Here is a 10,557-nt window from a genome sequence, read left to right on the forward strand (position 1 = left end):
ACTTTATTGACACATTCCTGGGGTCAGATACATCACATGATCACACTGACAGAACCACAGGCACATAGACACAGGCAACAGAGCATGCACAATGTCGGCACTAGTACAGTGTATATCCACCTTTCGCAGCAATGCAGGCTGCTATTCTCCCATGGAGACGATCGTAGAGATGCTGGATGTAGTCCTGTGGAACGGCTTGCCATGCCATTTCCACCTGGCGCCTCAGTTGGACCAGCGTTCGTGCTGGACGTGCAGACCGCGTGAGACGACGCTTCATCCAGTCCCAAACATGCACAACGGGGGACAGATCCGGAGATCTTGCTGGCCAGGGTAGTTGACTTACACCTTCTAGAGCACGTTGGGTGGCACGGGATACATGCGGACGTGCATTGTCCTGTTGGAACAGCAAGTTCCCTTGCCGGTCTAGGAATGGTAGAACGATGGGTTCGATGACGGTTTGGATGAACCGTGCACTATTCAGTGTCCCCTCGACGATCACCAGTGGTGTACGACCAGTGTAGGAGATCGCTCCCCACACCATGATGCCGGGTGTTGGCCCTATGTGCCTCGGTCGTATGCAGTCCTGATTGTGGCGCTCACCTGCACGGCGCCAAACACGCATACGACCATCATTGGCACCAAGGCAGAAGCGACTCTCATCGCTGAAGACGACACGTCTCCATTCGTCCCTCCATTCACGCCTGTCGGGACACCACTGGAGGCGGGCTGCACGATGTTGGGGCGTGAGCGGAAGACGGCCTAACGGTGTGCGGGACCGTAGCCCAGCTTCATGGAGACGGTTGCGAATGGTCCTCGCCGATACCCCAGGAGCAACAGTGTCCCTAATTTGCTGGGAAGTGGCGGTGCGGTCCCCTACGGCACTGCGTAGGATCCTACGGTCTTGGCGTGCATCCGTGCGTCGCTGCGGTCCGGTCCCAGGTCGACGGGCGCGTGCACCTTCCGCCGACCACTGGCGACAACATCGATGTACTGTGGAGACCTCACGCCCCACGTGTTGAGCAATTCGGCGGTACGTCCACCCGGCCTCCCGCATGCCCACTATACGCCCTCGCTCAAAGTCCGTCAACTGGACATACGGTTCACGTCCACGCTGTCGCGGCATGCTACCAGTGTTAAAGACTGCGATGGAGCTCCGTATGCCACGGCAAACTGGCTGACACTGACGGCGGCGGTGCACAAATGCTGCGCAGCTAGCGCCATTCGACGGCCAACACCGCGGTTCCTGGTGTGTCCGCTGTGCCGTGCGTTTGATCATTGCTTGTACAGCCCTCTCGCAGTGTCCGGAGCATGTATGGTGGGTCTGACACACCGGTGTCAATGTGTTCTTTTTTCCATTTCCTGGAGTGTACATCGTCAAGAGTGTGCCGAGAATACCACATTTCAGGCATTCCCTCTCAACACGGAAAACGCAGTGTCCGAAGGCTTTGCTAACGACCGAGAGCAGCAGCGTTAGTATAGAGTTGTCATTGCTAACAGACAAACGACACTGCGTGAAATAACCACAGAAGTCAGTCTGGCGTTAACGGGCTATGGAGGCATTCGATCAACGCGAGTGCCTCTGCTAACAGCACGTCATCGCCTGCTGCGCTTCTTCTGTGCTCGTCACAATATCGGTTGGACCCTAGACGACTGAAAACCCTTTGCCTGGTTAGATGAGCCCCGATTTCAGTTGGTAAGAGCTCATATGTAGAGTTCGAGTGTGGCACAGACCCCATGAAGCTATGGACACAGTTTGTGAACGAGGTACAGTGTAAGCTGAGGGTAGCTCCGTAATGGTGTGGGCTGTGTTCACGTAGAATAGACAAGGTCCTCTGGTAAAACTGAAACCGGACTGGAAATAGCTATGTTGGCTACTTGGCGACCATTTGCTGCTATTCATGGATTTCGTGTTCCCAAATTTCAATAAAATTTTATGGATGATAGTGTGCCATGTCACCGGGCCACAGTTTTTCGTGTTTCTTTTGAAGAACATTCAGGGCAGTTGAGCGAATGTTTTGACCATCTAAATCACTCAACATCAATCCTACCGAACGTTTATGGGACATATTCGGGAGGCCAGTTTGTGCACAAAATCCTACACCGGCAAAAGTTTCGCAGTTATGGACGGCTGCAGAGGCAACATGATTCAATATTTCTGCAAGGGCTTCCAACGACCTATTGAGTCTATGCTATATCGGTAAATAGGCGATCCAAAACGATATTACGGGCTATCCCATGACTTTTGTTACCTCAGTGTAACAAATGTTGCCCATCTTATTCTTCTTTGCTTGATTTTCACTTCAGTATCCATCTGTCCAGAAAGTGTTTGTAGTTCTCCATTTGTCCTTATTCTCCAGTTTCCTTCCTCTCTCGCCGCCTCAGATACCTTACTCAAAATCTTTCTTTCCCTTCTAAATAACCAGCCTTCCTCCTTTGCGGTCATCATCCAGCCTTCCAATCCATACGTAATATGGTGAAATACTTTTGGTTTTTTCTATTTTTACTAACACTTTTAGACTTCAAAACATTCTGAAAATAATAATAACCATCCGTTCTTGGATTCCTACTTGTGTCCTCTTACGTTCTGTTATTATCGAGCCCATGCATGTAAACAGTTCCACACTTTGGTAATCTTTCCCACATGTTTTTAATTAAATCCTTCCTCTATCCCGACCACGTCCTGCCATCATCACCATCATATACTTTGTTTTACCAATACTAACTTCCTGTTGTAGCTTCCGCTCTGTTCCTTCTAATGCTGCTTAATTATCCATCAAGGCTCTGATTTTCTTACAGTCAGTGCTGCATCACACCGTATGTCACGTCCTGGGCTATTCGGATAAATATGTTTCCTCCTCGGTTTATTGGCATTTGTCAAACTACCTTCTCTAGCGCTAAGTTAAAGAGTAGCGCAGATATCACGTCTCCCTGCCGCAGCCCACTCGCCACATGGAACAATCCTGACAACTCTTGCTGGCCTAAGAAACTGTTGGTTTCATTGTCGTTTCAGTCAACCTCATTAATTTTAGCAGGGTTCTAAAATCCTTCATACTCTGGAGAATTTTATTTCTGTGTAAGCTATCGTATGTTTGTTTCAAATGGTTCAAATGGCTCTGAGCACTATGGGACTTAACATCTGAGGTCATCAGTCCCGTAGACTTAGAACTATTTAAACCTAACTAACCTAAGGCCATCACACACATCCATGCCCGAGGAAGGATTCGAAGCTTCGACCGTAGCAGGAGCGCGGTTCCGGACTAAAGCGCCTAGAAACGCTCGGCCACAGCGGCCGGCTATGCTTGTTTAAAATAGACATACAAATGATGCAGTTACTTGTCATATTCATAAAATTTCTCCACCACTTGTCTCAAGAAAAAAGTCTAATCTCTTGTGGAATCATGTCTCCAGAATCCAATCTGATTATCTCCCAATATCACTTCCGAGTTGAATTCTAACCGAGAGGTTAGAATCTTACTAAACACCTTATATGTTGAAACTTCCTGGCAGATTAAAACTGTGTGCCCGACCGAGACTCGAACTCGGGACCTTTGCCTTTCGCGGGCAAGTGCTCTACCAACTGAGCTACCGAAGCACGACTCACGCCCGGTACTCACAGCTTTACTTCTGCCAGTACCTCGTCTCCTACCTTCCAAACTTTACAGAAGCTCTCCTGCGAACCTTGCAGAACTAGCACTCCTGAAAGAAAGGATATTGCGGAGACATGGCTTAGCCACAGCCTGGGGGATGTTTCCAGAATGAGATTTTCACTCTGCAGCGGAGTGTGCGCTGATATCAGCTTTGATTATTTAAATATGTTAAAATATAAAATAATGCAGAATAAGCTGTAGCCAATCAGATGTACGGCTTCAGGAAAGGGAACTGCCCTAGTTAGTTGAGCGATATTCGGTGAGCGGGAAACGCGGCCGGGGACGGGCAGAGGGTCAATTCTGGTCTAGACACAACCTAGGGGACAGTTTGGCTGGAGACACCAAACGGGACAGTTTGGGTTGAGACGCGAAAGCGGACAGTCGGTCTTTAGGCAGCTAGGAAGTGAAACGACTTAGAAAATTTCGCGTTGTGTGATATCGCGGGACTTTGTCTCTGAGCGGTGAGCAGCGTCGCGCCTGGAGTGAACTCTAACTTTTCTTGTAAATATCGAGGTGGAGTATTATGTTTCGTGATGACATTGTGAATGATGGAATTGTGTGAAGTGGATAGGCGCTCGAGTGTAGCATTAACTCTAAATACGTCCACATTCGCTATTAGTTTGGTTTCTAAATAAACATTATTCTAACCAAATCGCAGCTGTGTGGCTTACATCATTTATGGAGAGTTAATTTAGTTCCCGATATTGTTATTAGTGTTATTATATGTTATATAAACTTTGTATTTTGCAAACTTGCCATCAGCCAGACAATTTAACCAAAGGGTCACAAGTGTCTAATTTAGGGAGTGTGATGCGACACGTGCGGTTCAACCCCTAGACGAGTTTGAGCCAGATATGTCGACGAAGAGGAACCGCATGTGAGCCCAAACATCTTTGGGGTGTTAGCTCGCAGGGATTCGAACAATTTTAATCTGCCATGAAGTTTCAACGTTTTATGAATTCTTTTCAAATCATTCTTTTTCAGTCCAAGGAATAGTTTCTTTTCATATCACATAATAATCGTGTTCGTATAGACTTACAGTGTCACAGCATCGGTTTTAACAAACATAGATACAAATTATAGGACCTCAGGTATACGGGGTGATTATAATTAAACTTTCAAACCATTGTAGAAATAACATCACTGACCAGAATGACGTCAAATTGCAACGGTATATTATCTGAGGAGAGAGAAAATGTATGTCACAAAAAAATAAATAGCTACAAAATGTAGAAATAGATGCCGCTGTAAGCATCATAATTTAATAGAGTCGACCACAAATGATAAACTAATGATACAGCAATGCCTAAGGTGTACGTTTGACGTTAAACAAACTGTGTACTGCTCAGTGTGCGTGGGTGTACAGGTGTGATACTGTTAGTTACGTAAGCCTATCCACCACGGTGAAGCCATATCACGTCGAACGGGAAAAATCGGTTTTTAATTGTACTGAGGCCAAAAACCGCATAAAAGCGTCAATCAAAATCAAATCGGATTATTTATTTCCGTGTGACTGGCGCAAAACATGTTTAATATGGTGTCCACCGTTTTCTGCAACAAGTTGAAATCGACAAACAGCATGTTCCACAACTGATCGAAGTGTTTCCGGGTTCACGTTCGGAATGTTTTGTGCAATGCGTGTCTTCAACGCAGCTAAGTTTGCAGTCGGCACACTGAACACATCCTTTCACATAGCCTCACAGCCAGAAGTCACATGGATTAAGATCAGGTGATCGGGACGGCCAGGCTGTAGGGAAATGGCGGCTGATGATTCTAGCATTTCCGTAATGGAGTTTCATCAGCTGCTTAACTGGATTTGCAATGTGCGGAGGTGCGCCATCTTGCCTAAAAATGATCCTATCCACACATCAACGCTGTTGGAGAACTGGGATGACGTTGTTGCGCAAAAGAAACTCATAGCGCTTGCTAGTGATGGTGCAGGTAACAGGACCGGCAGCACACGATCTTTTCGAAAGAATATGGCCCTATGATAAATGATGCAGTAAACCTGCACCACATAGTGACGTTTTCAGGATTAAGTCATACTGGTTGATTTGCGTGTGGATTTTCCGTTGCCCATATTCGACAATCCTGTGTATTGACATATCCTGTCAGATGGAAGTGGGCTACGTCTGTCCACAAAATCTTCAACGGCCAATCATTATCCGCTTGCATGGGAGCAAGAAATTCTAAAGCAAAGGTCTCTCTTGCTGGCAGGTCAACAGGAAGCAACTCGTGCACATGGGTAAATTTGAATGGATAGCAAAGAAATATGTTTCGTAGGATTTTACGCATCGTGCAGACCACCACTCCTACTGCATTTCTGTGGCCACTGCTTCCACTGACGTCGAATCAGTTCGTTTCCTCCCTCTACCAGATTGTAGACCAAAACAACCCGTCTTTTCGTAATTCCGAATCATTTTCTCCAGAGCGACGGCAGTCATCGGACCAACATCTTTTTTCAAACCCTTCAGTGTCTAGAACTTGTGCAGAGCGACGTTTGCACAGTCATACCACTTTTCAAGCAGATTGCAATCCTGCTTTGAGACAGTCATGGCGAACATCGCAGACGCGATAGGAGGAAAAGCCGTGTGCCCGGTGTGTTTATGTCAACTTCAATGGATCGTGCGCATGACACATACAGCTCCATCTATTGATCAATTTTCACACTACTTTTTTCTTCTACCATACGTTTTCTCTTCTCCTATAACATTCCGTTGCAATCTGACGTCATTTCTATTTCTACTTCAATGATAATCATCCTGTATATTGCAAAACAACGTAGTATCATCTTCATGGGATAACTGTGAAAGAGGAGACGAAGTAATGGCGCCAATTTATTTCTCAATAATAGCGAGTTTTCATTGTGCATCCGCGTCGCGTCCCCTTCACAAAAGCTCGTAAGGTCACGAGCTGATCGCAGTCTGGATATTCCCGTTACTCCGACTAGGCATGTAATTACCGTGCTCAACAGGCTGCCCAGACTCGAGTATCCGCTCGGAGGTGTTCCCGCCTTAATCCAAGCGACGCGAAGACGGAGCGACTTTCTGCCGTTCAACAGGTTTCGAGGTGGGTTGGCGGGCTCACTTGGTGTTAAGATGGAAGGCCCTATCAGCGCCGCGGTCTGCGCATTAATCCGCAATCCGGCCTCACTAATTGGCCCGCAGCTGAAGTTTGGCGGTAGGCATCAAGTCCAGTTACCGGATGTCCAAAAAACTGCCGCCCGCGGTGGTTTAATTTCGCTGCTGTTCGACATATCGACAGAACCAGCGCGAATATATTCCTTTTTGCCTCCTCGCTACGCCAACAAGTAGCTGTGATGCGCGTGCCTCTGTGTTCAAGAGTGCTTGGATGCAAGTGCAGCCCATTACCGTGAAACCCACTCTGAGTAGTAGCTACACGTAACGGCCGCACTTTTTATGCAAGAGCTGCGAATTTTCTGCCACCTTGTAGCATCTGGACCTTAAGCATTACGTATATGTATTTTACACAAAGGTGACAAACGTAATGGGATACCTTCTTTTGCCGCGTGGGGTAGCCGCACGGCATGTCACGGCCAGCGCGGCTCTCCCCGTCGGAGGTTCGAGTCCACCCTCAGGCATGGGTGTGTGTGTGTTGTCCTTAGCGTAAGTTAGTTTAAGTTTGATTAAGTAGAGCGTAAGCTTAGGAACCGATGACATCACTAGTTTGGTCCCATAAGACCTTACCACAAACTTCCAATGCCTCTTTTTGTCCGGTGTAGCGCAGCATCTGGTCGTGGCACGGATTCAACAAATCGGTCAAAGTCCCCTGCAGAAACATTGAGTCATGCTGCCTCTATGTTGGTCCATAATTGCGGAATGGTTGCTGGTGAAGGATCTTGTGCACGAACTGACCTCTACATTATGTCCCATAAATGGTCGATGGCATTCTTATTTAGGGCGACCTGGGTAGCCACATCGCTCGCTCAAATTGTCCAGAATGCTCTTTAAACAAATCGCGAACACTTGCAGCCCGGTGACATGATGCATTGCCGTCCGTAAAAATTCCACCCTTGTCTGCGAGCTAGAAATCCACGAATGGCTGTAAATGGTCTCCAAGTAGCCTCATGTAACCATTTCCAGTCAATAATTGGTTCAGTTGGTCCAGCGGACCCAGTCCATTCCCTATTTATATCGTGACTCATTTACCAGACCACAGTTGTCCGGTGCTCTAGGGTCCAACCGGTATGGTCACGAGCTCAGGAGAAGGGCTGCAGACGATGGATGTTGGGCTGTTTTTTGAGTTATTAGTTTTCTAACTGGTTTGATGCGGCCCGTCACGAGTTTCTGTCCTCTGCCAACCTCTTCATCTCACGGTAGTGCTCGCAACCTACCTCCTCAATTATTGGCTATATGTATTCCAATCTCTGTCTTCCTCTACAGTTCATACCCTATATAGCTCCCTCTATCAGCTTGCAAGTTATTCCCTGATGTCTTAGCATAGCCGGCCGTGGTGGTCTAGCGGTTCTGGCGCTGCAGTCCGGAACCGCGGGACTGCTACGGTCGCAGGTTCGAATCCTGCCTCGGGCATGGGTGTGTGTGATGTCCTTAGGTTAGTTAGGTTTAAGTAGTTCTAAGTTCTAGGGGACTTATGACCTAAGATGTTGAGTCCCATAGTGCTCAGAGCCATTTTTTTGTCTTAGCATAAGTCCTATCATCCTGTCCCTTCTTCTTGAAAATATTTTCCATATATTCCTTTCCTCATTCAGTGCAGAGCCTTCTCATTCCTTACCTGAAAAGCACACCTAATAATCTACTTTCATCTGTAGCACCACATCTCAAATGCTTCTATTCTCTTCTGTTCCGGGTTTCCCACAGTCCATGTTTCACTACCATACAATGCTGAGCTCCAAATGTACATTCTCGGAAATTTCTTCCTAAAATTAAGGCCTATATTTGATAGTAGTAGACTTATTTTTGACGTGCTCCTTGCTCGTTCTGTCATTGGTTATTTGGCTGCCTAGTGAGCAGAGTTGCTTAACTTCATCTGCTTCGGGACCAACAGTCCTGAAGTTGCTCGGTTTTCTTATTTCTGCGGCATCTCATTGCTTTCGTCATTCTTCTGCTTACTCTCAGGCCATATTATGTATTCATTAGACTACTCGTTCTATTCAGCAGATCCTGTAATTCTTATTCACTTTCACTGAAGATAGCAATGTCATCAGCAGATGTTATCATTGATATCTTTCCACCTTGAATTTTAATTCCGCTCTTGAACCTCCCTTTTATTTCTGTCATTCCTTCTTCGCTGTACGGATTGGACAATAAGGGCGAAACACTACGTCCCTTTCTTACACACTTGCTAATCAGAACACTTCGTTCCTGATCTTCCACTCTTCTTATATCTTCTTGTCTCTTGTACATGCTGTGTAATTCCCAGCTCTCCCTACAGATTATCGTTATTTTCCTCAGAATTTCGAAAATCTTACGTCATTTGACACTGACGTACCCTTTCTCCAGGTCGACGAACCCTATGGACCTGTTTTCATTTTTCTTTAGTCTTTCTTCCATTATCAGTTGCAACTTCAGAACTGCCTCTCTCATGCCTTTACCCTTCCTAAATCCAAATTGATGGTCATCTAAAATGTCTTCACTTTTCCTTCCCATTCTTCTGTACATTCTTGGCAGTATCTTGGATGCTTGAGCTGTGAAGCTGGCTGTGCGATAATTCGCGCACTTGTCAGCTCTTGCAATCTTCAGAATTGTGTGGATGATGTTTTATCGAAAGTCAGATGGTATATCGCTAGTCTCATACATTCTACACTGCAAGTGAGTAGTCGTTTTTTACCACTTCCACCAGTCATTTTAGAAATTTTGATGGAATATTCCCTGCACCTCCTATTTGTTTCACTTCTCAACGACTTGAATTTTTTGTACTCCAAAATTTTTCTGAAAATTTTTGTATTTTGCTCTCTGGTCGGTCAACTGAAGTATTTCTTCTGTTGCCCATGGCTTATTCGCAGTCACCTTCTTTGTACATATGTTTTTCTTTCCAAGTTCTGTGACTGCCCTTTTTAGATACTCGTATGTCCACACCTCTTCCAATGAACTGCCTCTCTATTCCTTAGTACTTCCATATCCTACTTCTTTGCTTATCTGTTTTTCCTCACTAGTCTCTTAAATTTCACCCTACTCTTCATCAATACTAAATTGTAATGTGAGTCTATATGCTCCTGATTACCCCTTACAATCCAGTATCTGATTTCCGGATCTGTCCTTAGCATGATGTAATATCTTTCCGTTTCTCCCGACCTTTTTCAAATATACCTTCTGCTCTTGAGTGAGTATTCGCTATTAGTAGCTGAAATTTATTGCAGAACTCAATAAGTCTTTCTCCTTCTCATTCCAACTACCAAGCCCATATTCTCCGGTGACACTTTCTCCTACTCCGCATTCGAGTCCCCATGACTAATAGATTTTCATCTCCCTTTACGTACTGAATTACTCGTTCAATATCTCCATATACTTTATCTATCCCTTCATCATCAGCTTCAGTCGTCGGCATGTATACTTGAACGATAGTTGTCGGTGTTGGTCTGCTGTCGATTCTGACGAGAACAACCCTATCAATGGACTGTTCAAAGTAACACACTCTCTCATTAGTAACGAATCCTACTGCTATTATACCATTTCTAGCTGCTGTTGATACTACCCTTTACTCATCTGACCATAAATGCTTGTCTTATTCCCATTTCACTTCATTGAAGCCAGCTACATCTAAATCGAGCCTTTGAATTTCCCTTTTCAAATTTTGTAGCTTCCCTAACAAGTTCAGACTTCGGACATTCCACACCCGACCCTTGGAACGTTATCGTTTTGTAAGTTATTCAGTCTTTTTCTCATGGTCACCTCCCCCTTGGTAGTTACATCCCGGAGATCCGAATAGGGAT

Source organism: Schistocerca nitens, chromosome 6 (assembly GCF_023898315.1).
Source record: "Schistocerca nitens isolate TAMUIC-IGC-003100 chromosome 6, iqSchNite1.1, whole genome shotgun sequence".
Taxonomy (NCBI): Eukaryota; Metazoa; Arthropoda; class Insecta; order Orthoptera; family Acrididae; genus Schistocerca; species Schistocerca nitens.